The following is a 23064-nucleotide window of genomic DNA, read 5'->3' on the forward strand; positions in this document are numbered from 1 at the left end:
GTCTTCAGATGTTTAAAAAAAAAAAATCTTCAATAAGAAGGTAATATAAGAGCAAAAATGGGGAAAATATACCAAAAGATATTTCAAAAAAGAGAGTACAGAATGTTAAGTAAACATATTAAAAGATGCTTGGCTTCTTAGTAGTCAATTAAATGAAACAAAAGCAATCCTTGATATTATCACTCACGATCCACAAGGTTCAAATGAAAACAACAGGTATTATCAAGTTTGACAAGAGTGTGTGTAATCCTTGAATCTCACTCACTGCTGCTGAGCATGAAAATTCATACAAATGTTTTAAAAATATTTAGAAGTATCTAAAAAGATAAACACATGAAAGCTATGACTGAAAAATTTTACTACTACATGTACACTGAACAATAATTTATACACATACCAACAAAACTCAAGTTCTAGAATTTATATACCAATGTTATTCTCAACAGACACAATCTGAAAATCACTGATATTTTAATACACATTGGAATAAATTACTTAGTAGTTAAATGTTTACACTATGGAATCCTATGCAACCGTGTCAATACATGATCACAACAGGCAACCATATAGGTATATTCACAGACAACATAAGGAATAAAAAAGCCCTGTCCAAAAGTGGAAAAAACCCCCAAAAAAACCCATCACATTGTTCATTAAGTATCTTACAATTTTGTCAATTATAACTTAAGAAAGCTGAAAAAAAAAAGGATGGCAGTCACATGCAAGGCTGTTGGTAGTGTAAGATAGCACAAACTTTTGGGAAGGCAGTATCAGTACTCAAAAAGCTATGTGAAAAAATACTGACCTGCAATTTTAATGCTAGACATCTATTGTGCAGTAATGCTTTTGTATGTGTACAAAAAATATGAACAAATATATTTGTTACAGCCTTGTTTATAATATCAAGAAATGTAAAATAAAATTAACATATAAAACAAACTTCTGGAATAATCTATGACAGTGTTTACCTGTTCAACAATGTCAACAATGTTTATCTGGTGAAGGAAGTGGGCCAGGTGAGACAATCATGTTTTTCTTACATCCTTTTCCATTGTTTTAATTTGTTACCAAAAAATCAGGTATATATTTATTACTTTTATAAGAACTTTAAAAGGAGAAAATAAATTGCCTGTTCCTAGCCCAAATCTGATGCAATGAAAATGTCCAATTTTACTTGTAATATTTAACAGTGTGATTATTTCCATGTTTTTCCACTTGGGGGAAAGAAAAGAGCAGAAAAACTCAAAAGGAGTTATTTCTTACTAAAGTGTTAGTTATGAAGCTATCTAAAATTTTTGAAGTAGGGAGATTTTTATACCCAAATTGTCATTATTTTTAGGTTGAAAGAGCTGGGTAACTATGGGCAAGTGGCTTAAATATAAAAATCTATGTTAAAAAGAAATATAAAAACTTATGTTCAGCTGTTTTTCACTGAAGATGGCTGTGAGGGATAACCAGCAAAACTGACAGCTTCCTCAAATGTTTTACTTTCAAAAATGGCTGCAGTGTGATATAAGGAAGAGTACTGAAAGGAAGACCTGAGCCCTGCTCCTGGCCATGCGTTCCACTCGTTTGTGACCTTGTGAAGTGCACTTAGTCTCAGAGCCATTAAGTCCTTCATCTGTGCAATGACATTAACAACCACTCTTCCTTCCACGGGGCTGTCTTTTGGACTTAACGCAATTTCACATGTGAAGACACTTTATAAACTGTATAAAAATGAGAGATGTTACCACATCAGGTCCAGCTTTATACACTTTCTTCTCACCCAGTACCTTTCCTTTTAAGACCTTAAAACAATGTAGTAATAATGAATTGGGCAATATTTGTGCAATGTTTAATGTCTGCCTCAAACTCTGGGTTATAGACTCTATGACAGCAAAGACCACATCTGCCTTTATTTTTTTTCGTTAGTTTTCTATTATCTAGCAAAGTACCTGGCTGACACTTAGTATCTGTTCAATAAATAGTTGAATAATGAGTGAATGAATGAAGGAATAAATGAATAAAATCAGGTTATTTACCTCTGTGTTCCGCTATGTTTTTCTGGTAGTGTACAAGTTCACTGAAACAGGTGAAACTGTTTAGGAAAAGAAAAATCACCACATTCCCTAGACTTTAAAGTAGTAATTTCTTGGGGGGAAGTAGTGTGTGGGGGGTGGTCAAGAACCTTTCCCTAACCACCACTGGGCTCAGAGGAATTCCATTAGGGCATCAAGACCATAATCCACCAAAGCCACCATACGTCTGCTGTGCAGTAAAACACTTACAGGATTAACTCAGTCCTGCAGCCTAATGGATTTTTGGAGTGTCAGGAGTGTCTCCTTCAGAATTTTTTTTTTTTTTAAATTTAGGGTCAGCCTGAGAATTTAGAAAAGCTATTGACTTTAAAGGGATAGGACACCATGCAAAAAGCCTCTTTTGAAGCACAGACTTCATTGTTCTTCGACTGTAACAACAAACATTTAAATACCAATAGGACACTGGGACAATTCACATTAACAAATCAAACCCAGAAATGTTTCTCTTGCCCTTGCTTCATGTGGATGTGAATTGATCCATACTCTACTAATGACTACATTTTGGCAACTTTGCAAAGTAGTTTGATCCTAGTTGATTACTTCTGCAATATCCTTTCATTACATTTCTTTGACTTTATAAGCATCTTTCTCTGTACTTCACATTAAGGGTATATAGAAAATTCTAAAATTAAATAATAAAAGGTCCAAATTCTAGCTCCAGGTGATAAAGTCTTAAAAATATTGGATTTTCTTTTCTTTAACAAAGGGCAAGCAACGACTTTTTGAGTGCTAAGAGTTAGTGAAGACAGCTTGGGAAATGTTCCAAGCTTAAAGACTCGCTCAAAATGCATTTACTTCTCTTGAAAAAGTTAAACAAACCTGATTTTTCTTCAGTTGGATATTCCATAAGTCTGGTGTTAGGGAGAAAGTTAATTAGGAAGACAGTTGTTAGAATTCAATGTGGGAGAATGCCAGAGAGAGAAACTGGAGGGAATGTAACTGCCTTTAGTTTGATTCCCTGCTTTATCCTCCCCCATCTTTGGGTACGGAATTCATGCAGATTTAATCAGCTCTATTTGTGGTTTTTATTCATTCTGTTACCAGATGGTGCCCCACTGCATGATGGTTCTGTGTAGCCCCCTTCCCCTGGCAATCAAAGAGCTGTGGTCTTACTAGAACTCATAGTTAAGAGCATACAGTTACTAAGTAGAAGGTGGGTTTTTATTTCCCATCAGCCTGTCTATATTTATGCCTCTCTTTGCAGTGTAGTGTGGTTTTTTTTCTCAGTCCTCTAAGACAGTTTTCTTTTATTTTGTCCCAATGCATTATTAAATATTAATTTGTGGTAATATAGTTTAACATTTTTTTCAAATTGTAATGTCTTCTCTAACTTTTGCACCCTGTTAAGATATGGTTTAATGGGCTAAGATATGGTTTAATGCCAACGGATGCCTTATTGGATGAGTCATGGGAATTCTGAAAATCTCTTCCTGCATAATTATTAAGGATAAATATGGGAAAATGAAACTTGAATAAAATAATGACATGTCAGACTTTATTAGGACTGTCAAAACTTTTTTAAGGAGTCATTATACCAATAATTTTTGTTGATATTATAAAATATAGGGTACACTCATTAGGAGAAATGTAACTATAAAATAAACAAAATTAAAGAAAACAAATGAAAAAAATTATAAAGTAAATTGCAAAGAGAATATTTGAAATCAAATAAATTATTAGATTTTTGATGTAAGACCTCTCTTAATGCACATAAGAAAAAAAAAATGCTACATAAAGGGACACTTTGGTCTCCGAACTACTGAGTCTAATATTGTGATCTCTTTGTCAAAGCTATATATCATAAGTGGTAATCACAGGTCTCAGATGTTTTAGGTCAATTCCTATTTCAGATATTATGCCCCTGTAGTCTCTTAAGTATATACACTTGCAATGAGTAAACCACCTTTCCCCATTTTATTTTTCAAATCCAAAAGCCTCTTCCTTTTTTTTTTTTGGCCACACCATAAGGCATGCAGGATCTTAGTTCCATGACTAGGGATAGAACCCACGCTCCTTGCAGTGGAAGCACAGAGTCTTGACCACCAGGGAAGTCCCCAAAATCCTCTTCACAAGCTCGTTTTCCTTTATTGTTTTATATCTTCTCTTATTCTCTTTCCTTTCTCAGCAAGGATTCTGTATAGAATTCTGTATACAGCACTTGCATTTCTGCTTACCGCAACTGATTTTCTGACTATACAGTTTTTTTTCCCTTTGCCTTTCATGGTCATAAAGAATTTTAAGAAAAAATTTATAGCAATAGCTTAGGTTGTATTATAACTTCCTTTCTTAACACTGATTAAAATACATCAAGAACTAGTACAGGAATCATTAAACCTTTAGAGTATCAATATTTTCATGCTCCTTAGTCATCGCCTGTCTTTCTTCCTACATTTTAGCAGCTGGACCCTCAATCCTCAGTCTAATCCACCTGTGAAAATCCTGATCCAGTGGCTGCATTTTGAGATCATATTTTTTGGTAGTAATCCAAATTTCAGTGACTTTTGACTTTGCAAAAGATAGGAAATATCAGTTTGGTCACTTCTTTTTTGTGAAAACATTTATTAAACTGGGTCCATATAGGGCAAAGGGGTGCAATGCAAGAAATAGTAGCTTCTTCTTAATTTTCCTCCTTTGGAAGGAGGGTGGTTCCTGTAAGCAAGCATCATCTTTGAAGGTCACAAAGAATTCTAAGATAACCTGTATAGCAGTGGTTTAAGTAGTGTTAAGAACTTCCCCCCCTTAATATAGATTAAGCTACATCAATAGCTAGTGAAAGAATCATCAAACCTTGAGTGTACTTTGAAAATGTACTAGGTGATGATTATAACAATGAAGTCTCATTTAGGGGTAAGGTAAAAATGAAAAACAGATTAAAAAACCTCTTTCAGAATACAGTATTTTAAAATCTTTCTCAGTTGAATAAAAGGGCAAGAGGAAGCTTGATGAAGCTGCCTATGAATTAATTTAAAAGTAACAAGAATGAATGTGTTTCGTAGTATTAAGTAATGTACAAAAATCACTCGTGGGAAATAAATATAACAAATAATTTAACCAAGATTAAAGGACAATTTTATACATATTAATGACACAAATAACCTGTTGTTGACTGCTGCAAACTAAAAAGATATAGAGCATATATGGTCCATTATGAGTTGCTATAATTTTGACATATTATTCTAAGGATCTGTGCTTGTGTGCAGGCGTGCATGCGTGTGTGTGTACGTATGTGCAGGGTGCCCTTCTGACAGAGGAAAGAATTTTGAGAGCCCAAGTGTCATTAAATAGTAGCTTCCCTCAGGGGTTTCTCAACAAAAGCCAACTTAGGCCAATAAGGAGGTCACATGAGGTGACACCATGGGGAGAGGCACAAAAAGATTCCCAAACTGTCACTTACAACTTGGATAAACAGTGAATAAAGTCTTATAAGAAGTATAAATTAAATCATCACTCTGAACAAATGGAAGGCTCTAAACTCAGTTAAATTTCATCAAACTGGATTATTGGGGAAACGAGGGAGGGATGAGTTGAGACTGCTCCTAGTAGAGATCAAAATCTAGTTTCACTATTTCCTGGACACACAGACATCGTCTGGTGAATATAAAAAAAAAAAAAAAAGCTAGATACTTGCTGATCTAACTTTTATGTAATCACTTTATTTTCAAAGTTATGCTTCTCTTCCTGACTTGAAGATATATCATGAGAATGTGATTTGTTTTGCATCCAAAGATCAAATTTTCCTGGTACATTTTTAGGTATGATCATTGCTTTCATAGATATATGAAAATTTGTTACCAGCAGAGATTTTATATATGTATATACATTTTTAAAGTCCAATAATACTACTGAGTTTATAATAAAAACAACAGAAACTTGACCCACCCAATCTCATTCCACTTCCCTGTACCCTAAGGCAACCATAGGCAACATTTTAAGCTATACATTCTAGTGTTTAATTCTGTATTTTCAAGTAACACACTCTATTACTATTTCTTGATTCTTTAATTTTAGACACTATGAACTTCCCATTATGAAAGGTAAGAATTTAGTTCTGTACACACCTGCCCTGTCAACCCTGCCACACTCCCTCTGACACACACTCACACACTCTTCAGTCTTATTCTTCTAATAGAGATTTCACTATTTGGAGCTAAATAAATAGTTCGAGTTTATATTATTAATATAATTATGTAAATATTATTTAGAGATGATCAATATAGTGATAATTGCATTTTGCTTCTTATATAACTTTATGTATTTCCTAAAGTTTATACTTGCCTTTGTTTTTGTTTCTTTAGTTTCCTATATACCAAGTATTAATTTACTTCCTAACTTTCTAACAAAGCTAAAATTCTCCACTTGATATATTTTAAAAATCAAGTATTATTTTGTTCTTTGAGTTATGTCTTTTTGGACCCTTGTTTTATCCAGTTACAATTTAGATGTTTCATTTCTAGGCCTCCAATGTCACTATCATCCTGAGGATTAATATCCTAAGATTTTCCTACACCTTTTTCTTGGTTTTCCTCCTAATTTTGGTGGGAAATACCATCCAACAACTTCTTGAGAGAGATTCATAAGAGATAAATGTCTTAAGTCCATGCTTAAAAAAATTCTCTTCTACTCTTACCCTTGATTAATACTTGGTCTGAGTATAGACTTATAAATTGAAAATAATTTCTCTTCAAAACTCGAAAAGCATTGTGTATTTCTGAGGGATTCCCTTAGTATAGGTTTTATTTTAATCATTGTATGGGCTCTTGAGAGTCATGTCAATCTGGGAATTCACATTACAAGAATATCTTGGAGTTAGTGTGGGTCTGGCTCCAGGCCACCACAATAAAGCAAAAATCACAATAATACAAAGCATTTGATTTTTTTTGGTTTCCCAGTGCATATAAAAGTTATGTTTACACTATACTGTAGTCTATTAAGTGTGCGATAGCATTACGTCTAAAAAAACAATGTACATACCTTAATTTAAAAAACAATGCTGTTGGGAAACTGGCACCAGTCGACTTGCTTGATGCAAAGTTGCCATGAACTTTCAATCTGTAGAAAAATGCAGTATCGGGGGACATTCAAGATGGCAGAGGAGTAAGAGGTGGAGATAACCTTCCTCTCCACAAATACATCAGAAATACATCTACATGTGGAACAGCTCCTACAGAACACCTACTGAATGCTGGCAGAAGACCTCAGACCTCCCAAAAGGCAAGAAACTCCCCATGTACCCGGGTAGGGCAAAAGAAAAAAGAAAAAAGAAAAAACAGAGACAAAAGAATATGGACGGGACCTGCCACTCTGGGAGGGAGCTGTGAAGGAGGAAAAGTTTCCACATACTAGGAAGCCCCTTCACTGGCAGAGGGGGGGTAGTGAGGGCGAAGCTTCAGAGCCACAGAGGAGAGCACAGCAGCAGGTGTGCAGGGGCAAAGCAGAGAGATTCCCACACAGAGGATTGGTGCCGACCAGCACTCACCAGCCTGAGAGGCTTGTCTATTCACCCACTAACTGGGACGGGTGGGGCCTGGGAGCTGAGGCTCGGGCTTCGGAGGTAAGATCCCAGGGAGAGGACTGGGGTTGGCTGTGTGAACACGGCCTGAAGGGGACTAGTGTGCCACAGCTAGCTGCAAGGGACTCTGGGAAAATGCCTGGAGGTGCATAAAAAGCAAGAGACCATTGTTTCAGGGTGCATGAGAAAAGGGAAATCAGAGCACTGCTTAAACAAGCTCCAGAGATGGGCATGACTCACAGCTATCAGTGCAGACACCAGAGATGGGCATGAAATGCTAAGGCTGTTGCTGCAGCCGCCAAGAAGCCTGTGTACAAGCACAGGTCACTGTCCACAACTCCCCTCCCAGGAGCCTGTGCAGCCCACCACTGCCAGGGTCCTGTGATCCAGGGACAACTTCCCCAGGAGAACACACAGCACACCTCAGGCTGTTGTAATGTCATGCTGGCCTCTGCCGCCACAAGCTTGCCCTGCATTCCCTACCCCTCGCTCCCCCCGGCCTGAGTGAGCCAGAACCCTCTAATCAGCTGCTACTTTAACCCCGTCCTGTCTCAGTAAGCAACAGATGCCCCCAGGCGACCTACACACAGAGGCAGGGCCAAATCCAAAGCTGAACCCCAGGAGCTGTTAGAACAAAGAAGAGAAAGGGAAATTTCTCCCAGCAGCCTCAGGAGCAGTGGATTAAATCTCCACAATCAACCTGATGTACCCTGCATCTGTGGAATAACTGAATAGACAACAAATCATCCCCAAAATGAGGCGGTGGACTTTGGGAGCAATGGTAGACTTGGGGTTTGCTATCTGCATCTAATTTGTTTCTGGATTTATGTTTATCTTAGTTGAGTATTTAGAGTTTATTATCATTGGTAGATTTGTAAATTGATTTGCTTGCTCTCTTCCTCCTTTTTTTTTAATATATAGATATAAATACATTTTTCCTTTTTCTCTTTTTGTGAGTGTGTATGTGGATCCTTCTTTGTGTGATTTTTGTCTGTATAGCTTTGCTTTTACCATTTTTCCTAGGGTTCTGTCTGTCCATTTTTTTTTTTTTTTAGTATAGTTTTTAGCACCTGTTATCATTGGTGGACTTATTCTTTTTTTTTTTTTTTTTGCGGTACGTGGGCCTCTCACTGTTGTGGCCACTCCCGTGGCGGAGCACAAGCTCCGCACGCGCAGGCTCAGCGGCCATGGCTCACAGGTCCAGCCGCTCCGCGGCATGTGGGATCCTCCCAGACCGGGGCACGAACCCGTGTCCCCTGCATCGGCAGGCGGACTCTCAACCACTGCACCACCAGGGAAGCCCTGGATTTGTTCTTTTGTTTGGTTGCTCTCTTCTTTCTTTTTCTTTAATACGTTTATATTTTTAAATTTTTAATAATTTTTTATTTTAATAACTTTATTTTATTTTATTCTTTCATTCTTTCTTTTCTTCTCCCATTTCTTCTGAGCCATGTGGCTGGCATGGTCTTGGTGCTCCAGCTGGGTGTCAGGATTGTGTCTCTGAGGTGGGAGAGCCAAGTTCAGAACATTGGTCCACCAGAGACCTCCCAGCTCCACATATTATCAAATGGCAAAAGTTCTTCCAGAGATCTCCACCTCAATGCTAGGACCCAGCTCCACTAAACGACCAGCAAACTACAGTGCTGGACACCCTATGCCAAACAACTAGAAAGACAGGAACATAACCCCACCAATTAGCAGAGAGGCTCCCTAAAATCATAATAAGGTAACAGACACCCCAAGACACACCACCGGATGCAGTCCTGCCCAACAGAAAGAGAAGATCCAGACTCATCCACCAGAACACAGGCACTAGTCCCCTCCACCAGGAAGCCAACACAACCCACAGAACCAACCCTACTCACTGGGGGCAGACACCAAAAAACAAAAACGGGGACTATGAACCAGCAGCCTGTGAAAAGGAGACCTCAAATGCAGTAAGTTAAGCAAAATGAGAAGACACAGAAACACACAGCAGATGAAGGAGCAAGGCAAAAACCCACCAGACCAAACAAATGAAAAGGAAATAAGCAGTCTACCTGAAAAAGAATTCAGAGTAATGATAGTAAAGATGATCCAGAATCTTGGAAATAGAATGGAGAAAATACAAGAAACATTTAACAAGGACCTACAAGAAATAAAGAGCAAACAAAAAATGATGAACAACACAATAAATGAAATTAAAAATTCTCTAGAAGGAATCAATAGCAGAATACCTGAGGCAGAAGAACGAATAAGTGACCTGGAAGATAAAACAGTGGAAATAACTACCACAGAGCAGAATAAAGAAAAAAGAATGAAAAGAATAGAGGATGGTCTCAGAGACCTCTGGAACAACATTGAATGCACCAACATTGAATTATAGGGGTCCCAGAAGAAGAGAAAAAGAAAGGGACTGAGAAAATATTTGAAGAGATTATAGTTGAAAACTTCCTTAATATGGGAATGGAAATAGTCAATCAAGTCGAGGAAGCACAGAGAGTCCCATATAGGATAAATCCAAGGAGAAACATGCCAAGTCACATATTAACCAAAGTATCAAAAAATAACTACAAAGAAAAAATGTTAAAAGCAGCAAGGGAAAAACAAAAAATAACATACAAGGGAATCCCCATAAGGTTAACAGCTGAACTTTCAGCAGAAACTCTGCAAGCCAGAAGGGAATGGCAGGACATATTTAAAGGGATGAAAGGGAAAAACCTAGAACCAAAAATCCACACCCAGCAAGGATCTCATTCAAATTCGATGGAGAAATTAAAACCTTTACAGACAAGCAAAACCTAGGAGAACTCAGCACCACCAAACCAGCTTTAGAACAAATGCTAAAGGAACTTCTCTAGGCAGGAAACACAAGAGAAGGAGAAGACCTACAATAACAAGCCCAAAACAATTAATAAAATGGTAATAGGAACATATGTCTTGATAACTACCTTAAGCGTAAATGGATTAAATACTCCAACCAAAAGAAATAGACTGGCTGAATGGATACAAAAACAAACCCTGTATATATGCTGTCTACAAGAGACCCACTTCAAACCTAGGGACACATACAGACTGAAAGTGAGGGGATGGAAAAAGATATCCCATGCAAAAGGAAATCAAAAGAAAACTGGAGTAGCAAATCACATATCAGACAAAATAGACTTTAAAATAAAGACTATTACAAGAGACAAGAAAGGACACTACGTAATAATCAAGGGATCATTCCAAGAAGAAGATATAACAATTGTAAATATTTATGCACCTAACACAGGAGCACCTCAATACATAAGCCAAATGCTAATGGCCATAAAAGGGGAAATCTACAGTAACACAATCGTAGTAGGGGACTTTAACACCCCACTTTCACCAGTAGACAGGTCATCCAAAATGAAAATAAATAAGGAAGCACAAACTTAAATGATACATTAAAGAAGTTGGACTTAATTGATACTTACAGGACATTCCATCCAACAACAGAATACACTTTCTTATCAAGTGCTCATGGAACATTCTTCAGGATAGATCATAACTTGGGTCACAAATCAAGCCTTGGTAAATTTAAGAAAACTGAAGTCATATCAAGTATCTTTTCCAACCACAACCCTATGAGACTAGATATCAATTACAGGAGAAAATCTGTAAAAAATACAAACACATGGAGGGTAAACAATACACTACTTAATAACCAAGAGATCACTGAAGAAATCAGAGGAAATCAAAAAATACCGAGAAACAAATGGCAATGACAACATGACGACCCAAAACCTATCGGTTGCAGCAAAAGCAGTTCTAAGAGGGAAGTTTATAGCAATACAATACTACCTCAAGAAACAAGAAACATCTCAAATAAACAACCTAACCTTACACCTAAAGCAATTAGAGAAAGAAGAAAAAAAAAAACCCAAAGTTAGCAGAAGGAAAGAAATCATAAAGATCAGATCAGGAATAAATGAAAAAGAAATGAAGGAAACGATAGCAAAGATCAATAAAACTAAAAGCTGGTTCTTTGAGAAGATAAACAAAATTGATAAACCATTAGCCAGACTCATAAAGGAAAAAAAGGGAGAAGACTCAAATCAATAAAAGTAGAAATGAAAAAGGAGAAGTAACAACTGACACTGCAGAAATACAAAGGACCATGAGAGAACAGTACAAGCAACTATATGCCAATAAAATGGACCACCTGGAAGAAATGGACAAATTCTTAGATAAGCACAAACTTCTGAGACAGAACCAGGAAGAAACAGAAAATATAAACAGACCAATCACAAGCACTGAAATTGAGACTGTGATTAAAAATCTTCCAACCAAGAAAAGCCCAGGACCAGATGGCTTCACAGGTGAATTCTATCAAACATTTAGAGAAGAGCTAACACCTATCCTTCTCAAGCTCTTCCAAAATATAGCAGAGGGAGGAACACTCCCAAACTCATTCTAGGAGGCCACATCACCCTGATACCAAAACCAGAAAAAAATGTCACAAAGGAAGAAAACTACAGGGCAATATCACTGATGAACATAGATGCAAAAATCCTCAACAAAATACTAGCAAACAGAATCCAACAGCACATTAAAAGGATCATACACCATGATCAAGTGGGGTTTATTCCAGGAATGCAAGGATTCTTCAATATACGTAAATCAATCAATGTGATAAACCATATTAACAAATTGAAGGAGAAAAAACATATGATCACCTCAATAGATGCAGAAAAAGTTTTTGACAATATTCAGTATCCATTTATGATAAAAACCCTGCAGAAAGTAGGCATAGAGGGAACTTTCCTCCACATAATAAAGGCCTTATATGACAAACCCACAGTCATCATCATTCTCAATGATGAAAAACTGAAACCATTTCCTCTAAGATTAGGAACAAGGCAAGGTTGTCCACTCTCACCACTATTATTCAAGATAATTTTGGAAGTTTTAGCCACAGCAATCAGAGAAGAAAAAGAAATAAATGGAATCCAAATTGGAAAAGAAGAAGTAACGCTGTCACTGTTTGCAGATGACATGATACTATACACGGAGAATCCTAAAGATGCTACCAGAAAATTACTAGAGCTAATCAAAGAATTTGGTAAAGTAGAAGGATAAAAATTAATGCAGAGAAATCTCTTGCATTCCTATACACTAATGATAAAAAATCTGAAAGAGAAATTATGGAAACACTCTCATTTACCATTGCAACAAAAATAATAAAATATCTAGGAATAAACCTACCTAAGGAGACAAAAGACCTGTATGCAGAAAACTATAAGATACATAGAACTATAAGAAATTAAAAATGATACAAACAGATAGAGAGATATATGATGTTCTTGGGTTGGAAGAATCAACATTGTGAAAATGACTACACTACCCAAAGCAATCTACAGATTCAGTGCAATCCCTATCAAACCACCAATGGCATTTTTCACAGAACTAGAATAAAAACTTTCACAATTTGTATGGAAACACAAAAGAGCATGAATAGCCAAAGCAATCTTGTGAAAGAAAAACAAAGCTGGAGGAATCAGGCGCCCAGAATTCAGACTATACTACAAAGCTACAGTAATCAAGACAGTATGGTACTGGCACAAAAACAGAACTGTAGATCAATGGAACAGGACAGAAAGCCCAGAGATAAACCCACACACATATGGTCACCTTATTTTTGATAAATGAGTCAAGAATATACAATGGAGAAAAAACGGCCTCTTCAATAAGTGGTGCTGAGAAAACTGGACAGCTACATGTAAAAGAATGAAATTAGAACACTCCCTAACACCATATACAAAAATAAACTCAAAATGGATTAAAGACCTAAATGTAAGGGCAGACACTATAAAACTCTTAGAGGAAAACATAGGCAGAGCACTGTATGACAAAAATCACAGCAAGATCATTTTTGACCCACCTCTTAGAGAAATGGAAATAAAAACAAAAATAAAGAAATGGGACCTAATGAAACTTAAAAGCTTTTTTTTTAAATAAATTTATTTTCATTTTATTTATTTTTGGCTCCATTGGGTCTTTGTTGCTGCATGCAGGTTTTCTCTAGTTGTGGCAAGTGTGGTCTACTCTGCTGTGGTGCACGAGCTTCTCATTGCTGTAGATTTTCTTGTTGCGGAGCATGGGCTCTAGGCATGCAGGCTTCAGTAGTTGTTGCACGCGGGCTCTAGTGCACAGGCTCGGTAGTTGTGGCGTACGGGCTTAGCTGCTCTGTGGCATCTGGAATCCTCCCGGAGCAGGGCTTGAACCCGTGTCCCCTGCATTGGCAGGCGGATTCCTAACCACTGCACCACCAGAGAAGCCCAGCTTAAGAGCTTTTGCACAACAAGGGAAAACATAGCAAGACGAGAAGACAATCCTCAGAATGGGAGAAAATATTTTCAAATGAAGCAACTGACAAAGATTAATCTCCAAAACTTACAAGCAGCTCATGCAGTTCAGTATCAAAAAAAAAAAACAACCCAGTCCAAAAATGGGCAGAAGACCTAAATAGACATTTCTCCAAAGAAGATATACAGATTGCCAACAAACACATGAAAGGTTGCTCAACATCACTAATCATTAGAGAAATGCAGGTCAAAACTAAAAAGAGGTATCACCTCACACCAGTCAGAATGGCCATCATCAAAAAATCTAGAAACAGTAAATGCTGGAGAGGGTGTGGAGAAAAGGGAACCCTCTTGCACTTTTGGTGGGAATATAAATTGATACAGCCACTATGGAGAACAGTATGGAGGTTCCTTAAAAAACTAAAAATAAAATTACCGTATGACCCAGCAATCCCACTACTGGGCATATACCCTGAGAAAATCATAATTCAAAAGGAGTCATGTACCACAATGTTCACTGCAGCTCTATTTACAATAGCCAGGACATGGAAGCCACATAAGTTTCCATCGGCAGATGAATGGATAAAGAAAATGTGGCACATATATTCAATGGAATATTTCTCAGCCATAAAAAGAAACAAAATTGAGTTATTTGTAGAGAGGTGGATGGACCTAGAGTCTGTCATACAGAGTGAAATAAGTCAGAAAGAGAATAACAAATACCATATGCTAACACACATATGTGGATTCTAAAAAAAAGAAAAAAATGGTTCTGAAGAACTTAGGGGCAGGACAGGAATAAAGAAGCAGACATAGAGAATGGACTTGAGGACACAGGGAGGGGGAAGGGTAAGCTGGGACAAAGTGAGAGAGTGGCATGGACTTATATATACTACCAAAAGTAAAACAGCTAGTTGGAAGCAGCTGCATAGTACAGGGTGCTTTGTGACCACCTAGTGGGGTGGGATAGGGAGGGTGGGAGGGAGAAGCAAGAGGGAGGAGATATGGGGATATATGTATATGTATAGCTGATTCACTTTGGTATAAAGCAGAAACTAACACACCATTGTAAAGCAATTATACTCCAATAAAGATGTTAAGAAAAAAAAATGCAGTATCTGCAAAGGGCAACAAAGCAAAGTGCAATAAAATAAGATATACCTGTATTTAGTTCTGGGAAATTTTCTACAGTTTTAATTTATTTTTTCTCATCAAAACTCCAATTTTTAAAAATTATATCTCCTAGACTTTCTATCCAATTTTCTTACATTTCCCTAAATTTATTTCATGAACTTTTAACTTCTGCTCTCATATTTTTTCCATTTTCAATATTTCTTTTATCATCTCTGGTTGTGGCCTTTAAAAATTATAGGATATTTTTCTCAATTCATGAATATAATGGCTAAAACTTTTTTGTATGTTTTCTTTTGATCCTATTTCATCTGTGGGGTTTTTTGTTTGTTTATTTTGGACTCTGCTTTTCATGTTTGAGACTTTTCTGAAATGTCTAATGATCCTTTGATGTTTGTTTATATTAAATAAATCACATGAATTTACCATTTTTATAGGCTAAAAATGTTGAGTATTGGCAATTTCATATGATTTAATTGAGTAAAGTCTTAAAAAGCTGAAGCACTAGATGCAGATGGGGTAGGGGAGGGGTTTTGAGAGTTTGATCACTTAGTTTTCAGACTCTTATTTGATGCTCTTGGAACCTTACTTCCACCCTCAGTTGTGCCTGATTCCTTAAGTATGGATCCTGTCTTGTGCAACTTCTCCAGAAAGCAAATCTCCAGTCTACCGCTGGAATAAAAAAGTTTCACTACTCATTTTTGTAGGAACACAAAATCCTGGAAAGATAGTTTGACTGAGTCATTGAGAGCTCTGTTACAGAACCAGGACTAGACTCCAGATCTGACTCAACATAATCTCTCAGTAAAAACAGTTTTCTTTCCTCTTCATTATACAAATGATTGAATTTTTAAGGAACTTACCTCTACTTTGTTAAATAATTCAATATCCTCAAGATTATAGCAAATTCATTTCCTGGCTCACTCTTTGTATAAAGTGTTTTCCATTGTTGTCCCAATATATATGTGTTGCCCTAGTGAATGATGAAGTATTTAAATTCTCTCAATTATTGTAGCTAAAAGAAGACAGTCATTATTTTTATATATGGAATTAATACTTGTAACCTAGAGAAGAGATCTGTACTTGTTGGAGATGAAAAGTGTTTTCCTTTTTAAACAATTGTAAGCACAGAACAAATGAGCCACATCAATGGTATGCTCTTCTCATCCTCATCCACCTTTTTTTCTTTTATAACAATAGTGATTTATAATTTATTGAAATAATGCAAATCCATAATTTAAAATCAATCAATAAAGAAAATATAAAGAAAAATAGTGACAAATCATTTGAAACACCAGAACACAAATATAACCAGTTACCACTTTGTAAATCTAATTCCAGGTATCCCTTAAGAATATATACAGAAAAGAGATATGTTGAGAGGAAAGGGGATTTGTCAATATAATTCGATAATAATGGAATATTTAAATAAAATGTGTTTGATTTAACTGTACTTGGAAGGAATTTAATAGAAAAAAATGAAATCAGATTAAAACTGTAGTAGTTACTGAACTTATGATAAACATGCCTTCTTTATAGAAAATATTAAGAAGGAGCCTATTTAAACCGATGCTTTAGTTTCCCTCAAGATAAATTGACTTCCTGTTATGAAAGATTCCCCCCATGCTCTTCAGAGACTACCCTTTTAAATAATGGTTAAAAGCTATGGAATCTGAAATAAAAATGCTACATTTAAATCCTGTCTCTATCACGCAATAGCTATATACATTTGGGCATATTTCTTAAGCTCTGCATGCCTCAGTTTTCTCAACTGTATTTTAGCAAGCGTAATAGCAGATACCTCAAAAGAGCTTTGTGAGGACTGAGTCATAGAACACTTAAGAAAAATGAATAAGTCCTCTGCAAGTATTAGATATTGTTACTCATTCTTGCCCTTCGTATTCCTTTAGTCTGATTCTTGTTGGTTATATTATTTTTTATTTATCATATTTGTATAATATTTAAATTCTATTCTGTAACCTTAATTTTATCACTTTTTAAAATATGGAGATATATATTTAGATTAATTCAATATGCATAAACAATTCCTTTTGCTGTAGCTTCTTTATTTCTGAATTCTTTGATTTATTTTATAGAAGACTAGTTGCTTTAAACCCCTACATGGCTCATAATCCCTCTCCAACCTAAAGGAGCAAGTCCAATCAGAGTAATCTAACCCTTTGTAACATCTTTAGCCCTGTTTATCAACCTGCCCTGTCCTCACCCAGTACTCTTCACATCCTCCATTTCAAATATGTTGTCTTTCCATGCATATGCCAGGCTCGTTAAAGCCTTTATGCCTTGGTAAATGATGTTGATGTTACCTTTGTTTGGAATACCATTCTTCTCCAGTCCGCTTGGCAACTATCTACTTAACTTGCAACATAAACTTTCCCCATTTCAATAAATGACATCATAGTACTTCCAGTCACTCAGCCCCTAAACCTTGGAGTTGTCCTCTACTTCTCTTTCTACTTCATTCCTCATAGCTAATCCATCAGTGAGTTCTATCACCTCACACCCAAACCATATCCAAAATCCAACCACTTTTCATACTCTTCACTGCTATTCTCCTGGTCCAAGCTTTCATCATTGTCTTATAAATATGTAAATGACTCCAGGAAATTTCTCAATAATTGTCTCCCTTCTTCTAACCTTGCCCTTTTACCATTGCCTCTTTACACAACCAGAACAATCCTTACCTCTCCTCTGTTGCTAACTTGTGTTGGTTTTATGAGAATTGTAAGGTTTTTCCAGTGTTATTTTTGTTGGATGATGCTATAATATATTTTTTATAGTTATAATAGCCAGTAAATATGCAATGAAAGTTAGAGATAAACTTAGAGATTGAATTTCTTTATTACCCAATCCCGAATCTTTGTTTTCTAATCAGGAAATATTATTATCCTTTTTTACACTAGGAAGCAACTTCTCTACCTTTATTTCCCAAATTTAAGGTATATTTTAGAAACAAATTTTCTTATGAAAATTTGAAGTTTTTGCAGTCTATGAAGCAAAGACTTTGAGTTGGGAAGTATAGATTCTTAGATTTGTGAGTTATTTTACATAATTATATTTCTGAAAAATCCTTTGGCATTTAGAAGTTGTCTTGTCTTTGTTCTTTGTGAAATAAGGGCCACCTTTATTTTACATACCTAAGGTTTCTCCTAGAGCAGTTTCTTCTGATATTTTCAAATTATAATAAAGGAAGGAAGAAAAATAAAAAGAAAATAAAAGAATAGAAAAGGAAGATAGGAAAGAAGGGTAGGAAGGAAGGAAGGAAAAAATATAATGCATGTAAAAATTTCCAATCACTAAAACCAAAATTGAAAGTTAATACTCTACTAGTAGTAATACTATTTTTCCTAGTGTTACTACCAATAATAATAATAGCAACAATAGCCATTTATTGAACATTCTCCATATGCCAGACTCAGAAAAATATTTTACAAGTATCTTCTCATTTAATATCAATGCTACAATTTAGTACTGGTGGTACAAGTTATTAAGTAACTTGGTCTAGGTCGCCCAGCTAGTAGGTGACATTGCCAAAATCTACTAGCTAGAAGACTACTAGGTCTTCTAATCAGAAGCTCTGACATTACCCGAAACTCTTTTTACAGTATCTCTCATCATTAAATAATGAATAAAAATGCAAAAATAGCCTTCAAGGTTGAGTTAAGACATTGGAAATATTTGTGGTTATGTTTTTTTCCTCCATTGAAAAATAGATTGCGTTTCACAGTTTTAAATCACAACAATTCCATTAGCATTCAGCTTTTGCTGTGAAAGGGTTTGGATCTTTGCCATAATATGCCCTTTAAAGTGAAATTTGGCCAAGTTGTAGCCTAGGAGCAATAGTGGGGCAGAATTGATCTATTAAAATGAAATTGCCAGACTTGAGTGGTCTAGCAACCATAATGCATTATGCTGACTACGTAGATTCCAAAGTTCCTTTTAATGCTAATAAAGCACTAATTTTTCATGTTCAAAGATTTTCACAGTAGTTTACCTAGTTTCTTTCATTTATTTTGGAAGCATGTAATAATACCAGTTTATAAACCACAGCTAGAAGATGATGTTTACTTCACATCCCCAAATTCTCTACCCAACTCAAATTTACAAGAATTTAAGGTAGGGAATATGTAACCTGAACTGTAGCTCATAGAATTATTGCCTTACTTGGCAATTTAGGACTCTTGGCTGTAAACAACAGAAATTCAAAAGAGCTTAGACACCAGATAAATGTATTGATTCTTGTAAATGTGGGGGGTGTTTGCTTGGAGGTATGCCTGGATCCCAATGATCTAACAATGTTGTCAGAAGTTGATTCATTTCAGCTCTCAACTTTCTTTCCTCTGTGTTTTCTTTCTTTTTCTTTTTTCCTCTGTGTTTTCTTAATTCTTATGCAGGTAATATTCAAATGGTGTCAAAGATGGTAAATATTCCAAATTTAGCTTAATAACATCATAAGAATAAAAGTGCCTCTGTCCTTGTCACTTTGGCCAAAGTTCCTGGAATGGCTACCATTAGCTCCTTTTTATCCCTGAGTAATTACCAAGGCCGGGGGATGAAGTGCTCTGAATGACCACTTGAGTCTGGCAATTTCATTTTACTAGATCAACTGTACTCCACTATTGCCCCTAGGCCACAATTTGGCCAAATTTCACTTTAAAGGGCAACCATCCATTCCTGAGGCTAAGGACTTGAGTCAGTCCCATTCAAACCCCATGATGCTGAAGCAGAAGAGGTGTTGTTTCTGTTACTAGAAGAAGGGGAAGTAGATGCTGGTCAGACAAAAACAGAAGCAATCTAGTATACCTGGACTTTTTCCCAAGTGACTGAGAAATACAGTAATCTCTCACAAATATCTCATTTTATTGGCATGAAATTCTACTTTATACTAATTTACTTCCATTTAACTTTTTGATATTTAGTTCTATTTAGGTCTTAACATAACCCTGGATTTCTAATGGTTTCCCTTGGCAATAATTAGAGAAAGAACCAAACAACAACATAGAAAATGGAGATAAAGTGAACTACAGAACAGGAGTAGTAACACTTTAGGATAAATTTAAGGAATATGAAAACGTTAAATCCTGCATTAGAGATTTTCCAACTTCAGTTACAAGGAGGCTGATGACCTCTGCTTTGGAGTGACTTTATCTTGGATAGCCAACATTTTGTGCCTTCCTATGTATTAAGAGGGAGTTAAAAAAAATGATCAGCTCAGCTAATCTTTTTCCATCAAAAGCATCAAAGTTACTCTCTGTCTCTGGGACTGTGATGAAATGTAGGAGGTGAGAATAAATAACTATAAACCATAAAATCAGAAAGGTATAAAACAGTCAGTTGAAGAAATAAGTGTAGAGAGTAAATTGTAGCATTCATATTATAAGTAGTCAAGCAAAATTAATCAATGAGTGTCTGCTTGAAATTGTAGGGAAGAAAAAGTACACTCTTAAATGTTTATAATGAAGAATGAAATGCCACTGAAAATTAATTGGACAGTGCTTATTATTATTTTTATTAATGAGAAGTCATAATAGTATCTAACTCATAGGGCTGTTGTGATGATTAAATAAGATGATACTATGCAGTGTTAGGCTCAACAAAAACCCTCAATAATTGTTAGACAGTCTATGGAACTTAAATGTCCTTCCATACTAACTTATTTTAATTATAGGACCTAAAAAAGTTCTCCAAACCTTGCCTGAGCATACACATGAGCATACACATGAAAATAACAAAACACCTATGGGAATCCAGTTTCCCTGGACAAGAAGAGTAAGAAAAACTAAGGACAGGTGTCCTGATGAAATTTAATGGGAAAACCATGATAGAAAGGACAAATAACTACTTGACCAATGATAAAACACACAATAGCATTATTTAAGGAGGCTTAATACAGTACAACGAAGGCTTTCTACTTTGAAAAGATGATTGGCAAACCAAAATATGTATCAGTGGATGATGTGAAGCGTATAGAGATATAAATGTGTGACCCCGAAGACCAAGGGGAATAAATATCATAAAGCACAGAACAAAACCCACAAGAAATTAAAATCACGAGGAAAACGATCTGGGGGGAGATAAAAAGCAAAACAATTTGGGGAGGAGATAAAAAGCAAAACAATTTGTATAACTGAAATTAGGGATTCCCTCTGTGAATAATGGGTATTAAGGATGGAGAAAAAGAGATAAGCGGGGCTGGGGGGCAGCATGCAAGTTAGAGGAGGCTGGAACAGTGTACAGTTAGAGATGAAGAGAAGAGGGGAGTGGAGTGGAAGATAAATAGTTCCTTGGAAAGTAGTGTGATATAATCCTATTTATAGATAATTTTATATGTGAGTGCATGTGAAGTACACTTTTTGCTTTTATATATTATTTATTACAAAAGTTAATTTCTACAGATTTTGGGGGGGACCATAATATATTGTTCACTGAGAAAAGGACACCCAGGACAATGTGTACAATATGGTGGTGTTTTGATTTAAATAAAAAGATCAAAGCCCTGTGTGTGCACATGCATATATGTGTGAATGAGTATGTATGGGGGTAGGTATATGAGTGGATGTGTGTCTTCTTATATAGGAGAGGATATTAAATGAGAGAAGAGAGAAATGATTTTTGTAGTCATCTTCATATCATTTAACTTGTTTACTATTAAGTCATGTATTGCTTTTGTAATTTGTAAAACATCAAATTAACGTATCAGAATAAAACAGTTTAGGGTGCTAATATCTGGGTAATCTAACGATAGGGAAGGGGTTCAATGTAATGGAAACTACATTCGGGGGCTACTAAACCAACATATTTTAATCCTCCTAACTGCAGTTATCTAATGGGCTCCCAGATCAAGAGCCACACCTGGAAACTCAGATTCCACACCTGGAGCAGATATTGCCTTTGCAATGACCACTGCACCATGAGCCTTGCTCCTATAATGAAGAAGGAGAAAATGATGCAGAAAAGTAGAAGAAGAGGTGGACAATTACCCCTTAGGAGGCATTTTGGAAAATGGTGGGGCTCTTTGTTATTGTTGTCAAACAACGCTCGGAGGCCATGTTTTTAATGAAGAGAGACCAGGGATTCTAGACAGCTAGAATGAGTGGCCTGGTTCACTGAAATAAAGTAATATCCTAAGCCATGGACACATCGAAAATGTGTTTAAAGTAATCTGAGCCTAGAACCTGACTCTAACTGACATAAAAACAGGAATATTTTTCACCCAATTTGCATACATTAAATCTTCCATAAGTGTGCTACAGTATGAGCGGTAGGAAAATCATACTTTGTTTCCTTTGCTAGTTTATTGAGATTTGGTCACTATTTTGGAATATCATCCAACAAAGTATTCATGGAGTTTGAGTCCAGTAGAGAAATATAATTTCTCAGTAGAGAAATGATAACAGTCACATTCAGGTGATCTCCACATAAAGACATAACCACCAGACCAATTCAGTATGTCTTTCCTTGTAGTTATGACCAAGCATTTGTTTATATTTTAAAATATATAAAGAAAAATTACCTTTGCTTTTTCTCTCTTTATTACAGTTGGAATATGATACTGATTTTAGTTCTGTGAGGAGAGTTATATTATCTATGATTTCCACTTCAGGATAGCAAAAGATGTGACAAAGATTATTTATTATTAAAGGAGTATAGTGTCTAATAGAATGAGAAAGACTCCAGCCTCTGGGAATGAGGAAGGAAGGAAGGAAGAAGATGCCAGACTCCTTGATTCCTCCCCACTTTGGGGCTCACATTTTCAATGTTGTGGGCCACAGAAACATCTAGAAAGGTGGGGGGTCCTGGCATCACCATATCAGTGGCATGCTTCCCTGGGTGTATAGAGGGGAAGCTGCCAATGTCTAGAGAATTCTCATGCTCAGCATGGCCAGGAGCTGGGGAGCTCACATGGAGGCAGGAGACACAGAGAGAGAGAGAAGCACCTCTGCCTCTCCATTTCCTACACAGGAAATCTGGAAGTTCCTCCATTCCAGACTCAGAAAATATGGGACAGCCCATCTCC

Source organism: Grampus griseus (genome assembly GCF_964374135.1).
Source record: "Grampus griseus genome assembly, chromosome: 7".
Lineage (NCBI taxonomy): Eukaryota > Metazoa > Chordata > Mammalia > Artiodactyla > Delphinidae > Grampus > Grampus griseus.